Below are 12,778 nucleotides of genomic sequence, written 5' to 3' on the forward strand. Positions count from 1 at the left end.
TGTTGGGCTTATGGTCTGCGAAAAGAAGGGAGTGCGTGATTGAAATCAAATGTTTCTGGGGCGATTTTTGAGAGCAGAGGCGCTCAAAAGGGGTCAGTGGTCTGGAACAGGAATATTGTTTGTCAAGTTTTCTTAAGAAGTGTGTGATCATGAGATATGTCCAGTCTGGTATCTGAGGTTTTTCATGTTTAGACGAGAGGTGTGATGCGGAACAGAATGTTTCTAGGTCATAGAAGTCGTGGGCCAGAACCCTTTCCTCAGACCAGTGTTGCACCAAGAAATTAGCATGCATGCCTGGGGGAAAGTCCGGGTTGAGTCGGATTGGGGTCATTGGGCCTTGAACTGTCAAAAGGGGAGAGTGTTTGCAAGTCTTGTGAAAGCATTGTATGGTTGGTCCAATTAGAGGGTGGAGTTTCGATTCAATAGGGACATGTCGTTCCAGAATCCAAGGCAACGTGGCCAATGAAAGATTTGTGAAGGATTCTTACAGTCTAACCCAATCTTTTGTGCGTCCGTGAATGTTCCAGTCCAAAATTATGGTCAGGTGTATTGCTTTATAGTAATTGATAAGATCTGGTAGACCTATTCCTCCTAGATGTTTGGGTAAGGCTAATTGCGTCAGTATTTCTATGGTTTGAGCTATTGTTGGGTGCCTATCAAGGGAAGCCTTGCTGTGTGGAAGCAGCCTTGCCAGGGGTAATGAGCTTGCCTAACGTTTTTCTTCATCTGGCTACACCTGCAACTCTAAAAATATCCAGCGCCTCTTTGAGTTTGTTGTTCTGGAGGTTTTATTGATGCCTTTGTCCCCACTGGGGACTGCGTTAGAGGAAGGATAGCCTCCCTACCTTGGGCACTGTGATGATAGGAAAGTCACAGCTGCAGCCCTCTGAACTTCTGCACATCAGACAGTAAAACTAAAGCAAAAAAACGCACTTCCTGTTTGAAGGCACGTAGCAGTGCCCTTATTTCCTAACGACACTTCAACGCAACTTGGTAATGCACAACAAGACATTTTAGTGCAGTGAGATTTTTTTTAATAAGGTGCTTGCACTTCTTTGGTGCAATTTTCATTCATATGGCAGCCCATGGGCCAAAACATGCAAAAAGGTGAGGGCTCTGTCGCATCTGCATAGATGTAAATAGAACCTAAATGCCCAGCCCTTCATATTATAAATGCAGTGCAGATCACACATGGACAGGGTCAGTGGACCCTCCTGATGTTCCCCAGCAGGGAAAGATAACCACTAAAAAGCTGTCCTCTGTTTGTATCAGGAGAAATAACAGCGGCTCCTGATACACAGAGAAATGCAGACCGGCTGTCAGTATGACTGCAGGAAAAACACTCTTCTATTATCATCTGCAGAGCTCAGCTGTCAATATAGCAGTGGAGCCTTGATCTCCATTGTTTATGCATGAAGGCTGTTGATGCAGTCATAAATGACGGTTATGTGCAAATAAAAATTTTTGCAAATTGTATTCACAAAAAAAAACTGGCAAGATGACACAGCTCACATAAGGTATTTGTATTTCAACTGCTTGTCTGGAGTTTAGCTTTAAAGGCTAAGCTTACCTTTGTTCACTTTTTTTTTTTGTAAATTGCAGCTCCCCTATGTACCAATATAGCATTAATGTACTTATTTTGCAAACATAAAACAGCTTTCCATTTATTCTACACAGCTATGAGTAAACATCTTTGAATGTGAAATGCGTTAGCTATTTTATACCCGTAGTGTCCACTTTTTGTTATGTTTGCTACTTTGGATTTTATCGCATTTTTTCAATAAAGATGTTTTTGCATGGAGTTCGGCAGTCCAGGATTTTTCTCCTTCCATTATTCTACACAGGCTTACCTCACTCTCTTCATGACTGTTTAACCACTTCAATACTGGGCAATACTGGGCACTTTCACCTCCTTCCTTCCCAGGCCAATTTTCAGCTTTCAGCGCTCTTGCACTTTCAATAAGAATTGCGCGGTCATGCAACACTGTACCCAAATTAAATTTTTATCATTTTGTTCACACAAATAGAGCTTTGTTTTGGTGGTATTTATTCACAAATCAGTTTTTTATTTTTTTTGCGATATAAGCGAAAAGAGAGCGGAAATTAAAGAAAAAAAACAATATTTTCTACTTTCTGTTTCATAAGAAATTCAATAAAATCAAATTTTGTCATATATTTAAGCCAAAATGTATTCTGCTACTTGTCTTTGGTAAAAAAAATATCATGTTAAGTGTATAATAATTGATTTGTGTGATCACGTACATATGTGCGCAGATGATCACGGACATATGTGTGCACATGATCACGGATATATGTGTGCAGATGATCATTGGGACAAATGATTTTACTGTTACTTATGTGGGACAGGTGTTTTTACTGTGTGGGGACATGTGTGTGGGGACATGTGTGAGGACAGTGTTTTGGGGACACTATGGAGGGGACATTGTGTGGGGACATGTGTGGGGACACTGGGCCGGTGATCAGTGTGTAAAAAGCTGTAAAAAACAGCTCATACTCACTGATTACCAGCTGGCTGCAGCAATCCCCTCTCTTCTCCTCACTGACAACTTCCGTGTGAGGAGAGGAGAGCCGATCGCCTAGCAACCAGCTCTCTATTTACATCACATGACCGCTGTGATTGGACACAGTCATCATGTGATCAGGCACAGTCGTCATGTGATCAGGAGGGCCAATCACAGAGCCCTCCTGCCGATCGGAGATGCGCCGTGTCCGGGTGACACGAGCGCATCAGGATCGCGCTGCTGCGAGGGCACGTGCACGCACGAGATCCCTCTCCTTCTGAGGGATGTTCCTGAATGTCCACTCAGAAGGAGGAAGCTCCCACCCGGCCATATATGTGCAGTGGCCAGGTGGGAGGTGGTTAAACTCACTTTCAATTACTTCTGCCTTACTTCCTGGACAGACTAGAGATCATGACACAGGAAGGAGTTCACCAGCTGATCTCACTAGCACACACCCTGCATCATCTACCCTCAGCAGTATGTTTAAGCCGCTATGAAGAGACTTAGGTAACCCAGTGTAGAATTAATGGAAAGCTGTTTTATTTTTGAAAAATAAGTACAGTAATGCTATGTTGGTACATAGGGAAGCTAGAATTTAGAAAAACAAAATAGGTGAACTTGGCCTTTAAACAAGAGTTACTCCTAAACTTAGCCTTTAAAATGAACAAAATCCCTGATTTTATTATGAGAGGAAGAGCCATAAGACTATCAAAAAAATACTATCCCACCAATAATAATATCCATATCAACATTTTCTTGTGCCAAAATTCACAGAATCTAAAATTTTTCGATGAAAAATCTATAATAGGATTTGGGTGATGAGAACGAATAAAATTTGTGAGATAATGGCAGACCTGTCTTTTTTATTTTTATTATACATTATTTTACCTAGGGAAAGGATTGTATCCTGCAACACATTAATCTTTATGCAGTCAAGTGTGCGTCATGGAAACTCCCAAAATAGCTTTATATTGTTATCACAAAGAATAGCATTTAATAAAACATTGAAAGCACAATATATTTTTACTTTAGCGTTTGCTAACTGTGAGTATTGTTATTATAACTATGTTTGTTTTTGCATTTCTTTGTTTTGGCATATGAGATTTAACTCTCAAAGTTTTACCATCCTTAAAGGCTATGTAAACCCTAACAATTAACTTTTACTATTTTATCCTCTGTAGTATGTAAAATATACTACTGCTAGCATATTTTTAGATCTGGTCAATGCATAAAAAAAAAGTTGCTCCTGACAGAAATCTAGTAAGCTGATAACTTCTTGTGTCTGCGCTGCATTCTTATCAGTTGTTCCCAAAGGGTAGGTGTTCTGTAGTCCTGTCCTAAGATGACAATACACTATATATACACACAGTATCTCACAAAAGTGAGTACACCCCTTACGTTTTTGTAACTATTTTATTATATCTTTTCATGTGACAACACTGAAGAAATGACACTTTGCTACAATGTAAAGTAGTGAGTGTACAGCTTGTATAACAGTGTAAATTTGCTGTCCCCTCAAAATAACTCAACACACAGCCAATTAATGTCTAATCCACTGGCAACAAAAGTGAGTACACTAAGCGAGAATGTCCAAATTGGGCCCAAAGTGTGACTATTTTGTGTGGCCACCATTATTTTCCAGCACTGCCTTAACCCTCTTGGGATGGAGTTCACCAGAGCTTCACAGGTTGCCACTGGAGTCCTCTTTCACTCCTCCATGACGACATCACGGAGCTGGTGGATGTTAGAGACCTTGCACTCCTCCACCTTCCATTTGAGGATGCCCCGCAGATGCTCAATACGATTTAGGTCTGGAGACATGCTTGGCCAGTCCATCACCTTTACCCTCAGCTTCTTTAGCAAGCCAGTGGTCGCCTTGGAGGTGTGTTTGGGGTCATTATCATGTTGGAATACTGCCCTTCGGCCCAGTCTCTGAAGGGAGGGGATCATACTCTGCTTCAGTATGTCACAGTACATGTTGAGATTCATGGTTCCCTCAATAAACTGTAGCTCCCCAGTGGTGGCAGCACTCATGCAGCCCCAGACCATAACATTCCCACCACCATGCTTGACTGTAGGCAAGACACACTTGTCTTTTTATTCCTCACCCGGTTGCCACCACACACGCTTGACACCATCTGAACTAAATAAGTTTATCTTGGTCTCAACAGACCACAGGACATGTTTCCAGTAATCCATGTCCTTAGTCTGCTTATCTTCAGCATACTGTTTGTGGGCTTTCTTGCGCATCATCGTTATAATAGGCTTCCTTCTGGGACAACAGCCATGCAGACCAATTTGATGCAGTGTGCGGCGTATGGTCTGAGCACTGACAGGCTGACCCCTCACCCCTTCAACCTCTGCAGAAATGCTGGCTGCACTCATACGTCTATTTGCCAAAGACAACCTCTGTATATGACACTGAGCATGCGCACGCAACTGCTTTGGTCGACCATGGCGAGGCCTGCTCTGAGTGGAACCTGTCCTGCTAAACCACTGCATGGTCTTGGCCACCGTGCTGCAGCTCAGTTTCAGGGTCTTGGCAATCTTCTTATAGCCCTAGGCCATCTTTATGTAGAGCAACAATTCTTTTTTTTTACAGATACTAAGAGAGTTCTTTGCCATGAGGTGCTATGTTGAACTTTCAGTGACCAGTATGAGAGAGTGAGAGAACGATAACACCAAATTGAACACACCTACTCCCCATTCACACCTGTCACATGACACCGGGGAGGTAAAATGGCTAATTGGGCCCAATTTTGACATTTTCACTTAGGGGTGTACTCACTTTTGTTGCCAGAGGTTTAGACATTAATGGCTACGTGTTGAATTATTTTGAGGGGACAGCAAATTTACACTGTTATACAAGCTGTGCACTCACTACTTTACATTGTAGCAAAAGTGTAATTTCTTCAGTGTTGTCACAAGAAAAGATATAATAAAATATTTACAAAAAAGTGAGGGGTGTACTATCATATATATATATATATATATATATATATATATATATATATATATATATATATATATATATATATATATATATATATATATACACACACACACATACATACATACACAGGGCTCAAAATTTCATGTCCTGAGCTACTAGCCAGGTCTCAAGGGTTACTCTCCACCACTCAACCCTAACCCTGCCACTCCTCTGATCATGCCCTCATAAATTATCTCATGAAATGACACTTAAATGTTTTATGCAGAATTAAGTTACAAAAATAAATATTAACAACTATCAGTTACCCTCAGCACAGCCTCACCAGTGCCCATCAATGCAGGCTCACCTGTGCCCATCATTGCAGCGTGACCTGTGCCCATCATTGCAGCCTCACTGTGACCACCATTTCAGCCCCACTGTGCCCAACATTGCAGCCTCACTGTGCCCCACATTGCAGCCTCACCGTGCCCCACATTGCAGCCTCACCGTGCCCCACATTGCAGCCTCACCGTGCCCCACATTGCAGCCTCACCGTGCCCCACATTGCAGCCTCACCGTGTCCCACATTGCAGCCTCACCGTGCCCCACATTGCAGCCTCACCGTGCCCCACATTGCAGCCTCACCGTGCCCCACATTGCAGCCTCACCGTGCCCCACATTTCAGCCTCACCGTGCCCCACATTTCAGCCTCACTGTGCCCCCATTGCAGCCTTGCCAGGGTGGGGGAAGTGAGAGGGCGGCCGGATCATGACTGGAGTTAGAGGAGAGCCAGGATTGCAAAGCGGTAAAATACGCTGTAACAGCTGACATTGAAACTGTCTCCATTCTGCTCACTCTCACACAGCCCCGCCTCTTCCTAACCCTGCGCCTGTGATAGATAGAATGCATCCCCGCATTGGACCCGCGTTCTGTCTATCACAGGCGCGGAATCAGGAGGAGGTGGGGCTGTGTGAGAGTGAGCAGAGCGGAGACAGTTTCAATGTAAGCTGTTACAGCGTGTTTTACCGCTCGGTGATCCCGTGGCTCTCCTCTCCATGCACTCTTCCACCGGGAGAACGGCTCTCAACCCCGCCCACCAGCGGTGCTTGCCCCCCCCACTCCCAGGCCGCCCAGCTCCTCGCCAGCCCTCATTTTTCACTCGCAAAATGCGAATAGACGGAAAAGTCAAGTGAATATTTATGTAGTCTCAGCCAATCCCTAGCGGAGAGTGCCCAGAAGGTGGTTGGGAGGGAGCATAAGTTGTTTGAGGCCTGGAACAGAGGGGTTGTTGTCCAGGGGAAGGATATCAGAGCCTGAAGGGCTACTGCCCTTCTGCGCAGTCCAGCTGTGTTTTTCTACTGCTCATCAAGGTCCCAACTGTGCTTGCTGAAGGGCTTTTTTTTCTGAACCTTGCTAGAGCTAACCGAGGGACTTCTTTTTGGGTTCTGGTCTTAAGAATTCACAGGAGATATGTCTGGCATATATTGGAAGGAGACATCCAACTACAGTATCCAAGGACATTCGTGAGATCCCAGTGACTGTGCTGCTGCTATCCTTCTTGTATCAGAGTCAGCTTGTACTAACATAGTTGCCAACATTGTAAAAGAAAATTTAGGGACACTTTTTTGGCTGTAGGTGGAGTCTTATTATAATTAGGGGGTGGGACATGCGTTTGTAGGTGTGGCACAGGGGGAAAGTAAAAATGTGGCGCGCGGAGCGCGCTGCGGCGAAGAATGGGTGTGGTTTACGCAAAATAGCGGGCGAGTCTTATATGGGCGTGGCTCAAAGGGGGTGTGGTTAGAGTCTGAGATAAGTAAGGGATGGGGAGGGAAAGGAGGGGAGAGGGATGGAGGGACAGCAACCCTAGATCCTACACAACAATGGAAATATGTGTATTCCAGAAAGTTTAACAACCAGCAGATAAAGATACTCCAAACACCTGGTGTTAGCACTTCAATCATCCCGGCACCATGGTTGTTATGGTGTCAGGATGAGTAAAGTGCATTATTTCTATTATTACATTGTAATATAAAATGAAATCATTCAACTCACCATAATGCCGAATCAGTGGGATCCCTGAGCTTGTCACCTGCCACGTCACCTGCCACCAGCCATCCGTCCTTACATCAGATGCCCCCAGCAGAATCCGTCCTTGCATCAGGTGTCTCCAGCTGAGCCCCCCTTACATCAGATGTCCCCAGCGGAGCCCCCCCTTACATCAGATGTCCCCAGCAGAGCCCCCCTTACATCAGATGTCCCCAGCAGAGCCCCCCTTGCATCAGGTGTCCCCAGCGGAGCCCCCCTTACATCAGATGTCCCCAGCGGAGCCCCCCTTACATCAGATGTCCCCAGCAGGGCCCCCCTTACATCAGATGTCCCCAGCAGAGCCCCCCTTACCCCCTAACATCAGGTGTCCCCAGCGGAGCCCCCCTTACATCAGGTGTCCCCAGCAGAGCCCCCCCTTACATCAGGTGTCCCCAGCGGAGCTCCCTTTACATCAGGTGTCCCCAGCAGAGCCCCCCCTTACATCTAATGTCCCCAGCGGAGCCCCTCTTACATCAGATGCCCCCAGCGGAGCCCCCCCTTACATCAGGTGTCCCCAGCGGAGCCCCCCTTACATCAGGTGTCCCCAGCGGAGCCCCCCCTTACATCAGGTGTCCCCAGCGGAGCCCCCCCTTACATCAGGTGTCACCAGCAGAGCCCCCCCTTACATCAGATGTCCCCAGCGGAGCCCCCTTATATCAGATGTCCCCAGCGGTGCCCCCTTACATCAGGTGTCACCAGCGGAGCCCCCCTTACATCAGGTGTCCCCAGCGAAGCCCCTCCTTACATCAGGTGTCCTAGTAGAACCCCCACCCCATTCCATAACACCGGCAGCAGGGCGGAGTGGGGCGGGGGGTGGTCGAAGCGAAGCGGTAGGTGGGGCGGAGGGTGGGCGGCGACACAGGACTGATCTTCTCAAAATCACCGGTCGCGGACCTGTAATATAAAATGAAATCATTCAACTCACCATAATGCCGAATCAGGTGCCCCCAGCAGAATCCGTCCTTGCATCAGGTGTCCCAGCAGAGACGGTCTGTCATTAACAGGTGTGACCAGATTGTGTGGACTGCAAAGAGGAAACCAAAACGCATGTAAAGTGAAATAAGAATAATGTTTATTTAAGATAAGTGATATAAATAAACAAACACCCCAAATACAAATAGTGCTGAAGCAACCAACAGAAACCCACAGACAACAGAGAATATATACAGCCAAAGGGAAGTACCAAAATCAAACACATAAGCCAGGCCAGGGTCATACACAGGGGATCAGCAACTGAACAAGGGCAGGATAGGAGAGGGAGATAATGGATGGGATATGGATACAAGGGAATAGGAACACAGGAGGGACAGGATCAGGATGGGATCGGATACAGGCTCAGGAGCAGGCTCAGGTTCAGGTACAGGTACAGGTTTACAGATACAGGTTACCGATACAGGTTACAGATACAGGTTAGGGCGCAAGGAAGAAAGATACCAAGGCAAGCCTGTGAGGGCTTGCTGGGTATTTATAAGGCTGTAGTAACTGACCTCATGTTACAGCTGAGCGCAGAGGGTGCTGTTTGCTCCACACTGCTGGAGTGTACCCGCTGGTGGACACCGGTACTACGGCCCAAGGATGCAACAGTGCCACGAGCAGGAGAGTCCTCTTACTACAGGTCCTAGGTGTTGGAAGACACCCGCTGGTGGACACTGGTACTGCGATCCTAGAGACCAATAGCACCACCAACGGGTAAACCCTCTTATGACAGTACCCCCCCCTCAAAGGAGCGGCCTCCGGACGCTTCAACAAAATGAAATTGTCCAAAGTTCATGGCCTCAAACCGAACAACAGATGAGGGCACATCAAGCTGGGCATCGGGTACATCAAACTGGACAGTGGGTACATCCGAGAAGACAGCGGGCACATCCGAGAAGACAGCGGGCAGGAACACACCAAGCTGGGCAGCGGGCACTTCGAGCTGGGCATCAGACACGGGTACTTCGAGCTGGGCAGCGGGCACTTCGAGCTGGGCAGCGGGCACTTCGAGCTGGGCAGCGGGCACGGGCACTTCAAGCTGAGCAGCAGGCACATCAGGCTGGGCAGCAGGCATGGGCACTTCAGGCTGGGCAGCAGGCACATCAGTCTGGGAAGCTGGCACATCAGTCTGGGAAGCTGGCACTGAGACATCAGGCTGGAAGGCAGGCACTGGGACCATAGGCTGGAAAGCGGGCACGTCAGACTGAGAAGCTGGCACATCCGACTGGGAAGCTGGCACATCAGACTAGGAAGCTGGCACATCAAACTGGGAAGCTGGCACATCAAACTGGGAAGCTGGCACATCAGACTGGGAAGCAGGCACTGGGACAATAGGCTGTAAAGCAGGCACATCAGACTGGGAAGCTGGCACATCAGACTGGGAAGCTGGCACATCAGGCTGGAAGGCAGGCATCGAGACATCAGGCTGGAAGGCAAGCTTCGAGACATCAGGCTGGAAGGCAGGTACTGAGACAGACTGGGAAGCTGGCACATCAAGCTGGGAAGCTGGCACATCAAGCTGGGAGGCAGGCACATCAGGCTGGAAGGCAAGCTTTGAGACATCAGGCTGGAAGGCAAGCATCCAGACATCAGGCTGGAAGGCAAGCTTCCAGACATCAGGCTGGAAGGCAAGCTTCCAGACATCAGGCTGGAAGACAGGCACTGAGACATCAGACTGGGAAGCTGGCACATCAGACTGGGAAGCGGGCACATCCAACTGGGAAGCGGGCACCGAGACATCCGGCTGGAGGGCAGGCACCGAAACACCAGGCTGGAAGGCAGGCACGTCAGACTGGAAAGCGGGCACCGACTGGCAAGTGGGCACATCAGGCTGGAAGGCAGGCACCGAGACTTCAGGCTGGAAGGCAGGCATCAAGACATCAGACTGGAAAGCGGACACATCAGACTGGAAGGTAGGCACATCAGGCTGGAAGGCAGGCATCGAGACATCAGGCTGGAAGGCAAGCTTCGAGACATCAGGCTGGAAGGCAAGCTTCGAGACATCAGGCTGGAAGGCAAGCTTCGAGACATCAGACTGGAAGGCAGGCACTGAGACATCAGACTGGGAAGCTGATGTGCCAGCTTCCCATCAGACTGGGAAGCTGGCACATCAGACTGGGAAGCTGGCACATCAGACTGGACGCCAGGCACCGAGACATCCGGCTGGAGGGCAGGCACCAAGACATCAGGCTGGAAGGCAGGCACCGAAACACCAGGCTGGAAGGCAGGCACATCAGACTGGAAAGCGGGCACCGACTGGCAAGTGGGCACATCAGACTGAAAGGCAGGCATCGAGACATCAGGCTGGAAAGCGGGCACATCAGACTGGAAGGTAGATACATCAGGCTGGAAGGCAGGCACCGAGACTTCAGGCTGGAAGGCAGGCATCAAGACATCAGACTGGAAAGTGGACACATCTAACTGGAAGGTAGGCACATCAGGCTGGAAGGCAGGCACCGGGACTTCAGACTGGAAAGCGGGTACATCAGACTGGAAAGTGGACACATCAGACTGGAAGGCAGGCACATCAGACTGGAAGGCAGGCACCAAGACTTTGGGCTGGAAGGCAGGCATCAAGACATCAGACTGGGAAGCAGGCACATCAGACTGGAAGGTAGGCACATCAGGCTGGAAGGCAGGCACCGAGACTTTGGGCTGGAAGGCAGGCATCGGGACATCAGACTGGAAAGCGGGTACATCAGACTGGAAAGTGGACACATCAGACTGGAAAGTGGACACATCAGACTGGAAGACAGGCACATCAGACTGGAAGACAGGCACATCAGACTGGAAGGCAGGCACATCAGACTGGAAGGCAGGCACTGAGACTTTGGGCTGGAAGGCAGGCATCAAGACATCAGACTGGGAAGAAGGCACATCAGACTGGAAGGTAGGCACATCAGACTGGAAGGCAGGCACATCAGGCTGGAAGGCAGGCACATCAGGCTGGAAGGCAGGCACCGAGACTTTGGGCTGGGAGGCAGGCATCAAGACATCAGATTGGAAAGCGGGCACATCAGACTGGAAGGTAGGTACCTCGGGCTGGATAGCAGGCACTGGGTTGGCAGGTTTAGGTGGGTCATCAAGTTCAACTAGCATGAACGCAGGCTGGAACAGGTTGGTTGGTGTGGAAGCAAGTTGGGTTACTGGCAGGATCGTGTGAGTGGGGAAGAACTTCCGTTTCTTCTTTGGCTTAACTGCTGGAGATCTGTAGGTGGCTGTAGGACTGTAGACAGGAGGCGAGGCATACTGAAAGGAAAGGCTGGAATATGGCAAGGAAGGGGGAACAGCGGCCAGAGGAAGTTCTTGTGGGGAAGTTGCAGGTATTAGAGAAGAGGCAGGTGGGTTAAAGGCAGGATAGGTGCAGGAAGTAGAAACAGGGTATTGATACTTGGTGGGGAGGAGGGTATATTGGACTGCAGCTGAGGTTGCCAGGGGTGATGGGAGAAAGGACATCTGAGCAGGCAGGTGTTTAGTAGCAGGTCTGGTTTGTAGAGAGCTGACAGATGCTGGGTATAACAGGTCTGACCATGCCTGAAGTACAGGTAGCACAAAAGTGGGCTCACATTCCCTTTGTCTGACCAGCGACTGCACTTCATCTATACAATCTTTCAAAAACTGTTTGGGACAAACCAAATAATGCTGCAAAAAGGATGCAGAATCATCCTCCAACAGCCATACTAAGGACGCAACCTGGTTAATGCTGAGGGGGGGAGAAAAGTCATCATGGCCCTTTGGGATACAAGACAGAGCCAGTTCTGTACACATTCCAATCAAAGGCTGAACATCCTCAAACAGTATACTGCCCTGATCGACCCTAGAGTGAGCTAAACGGATAATTTCCAGCAGCTGATCACTGGACCACCCTTTCAATGTCTGGCGGAGATAGTCAGAACTCTCTGTTGCCAGCAGAGCATAATAAACAATTATATCTGAATTCATCCCAGCAATGTGAAACAGAACCGAGATGGTTCCCCTGTGCAGCCACTTCTGGTCAGAGATGACCTTGGTATACTGTCATGAACAGGTGTGACCAGATTGTGTGGACTGCAAAGAGGAAACCAAAACACATGTAAAGTGAAATAAGAATAATGTTTATTTAAGATAAGTGATATATATAAACAAACACCCCAAATACAAATAGTGCTCAACCAACCAACAGAAACCCACAGACAACAGATAATTTATACAGCCAAAGGGAAGTACCAAAATCAAACACGCAAGCCAGGCCAGGGTCATACACAGGGGATCAGCAACTGAACAA

Source organism: Aquarana catesbeiana, linkage group LG13 (genome assembly GCF_042186555.1).
Source record: "Aquarana catesbeiana isolate 2022-GZ linkage group LG13, ASM4218655v1, whole genome shotgun sequence".
NCBI lineage: Eukaryota > Metazoa > Chordata > Amphibia > Anura > Ranidae > Aquarana > Aquarana catesbeiana.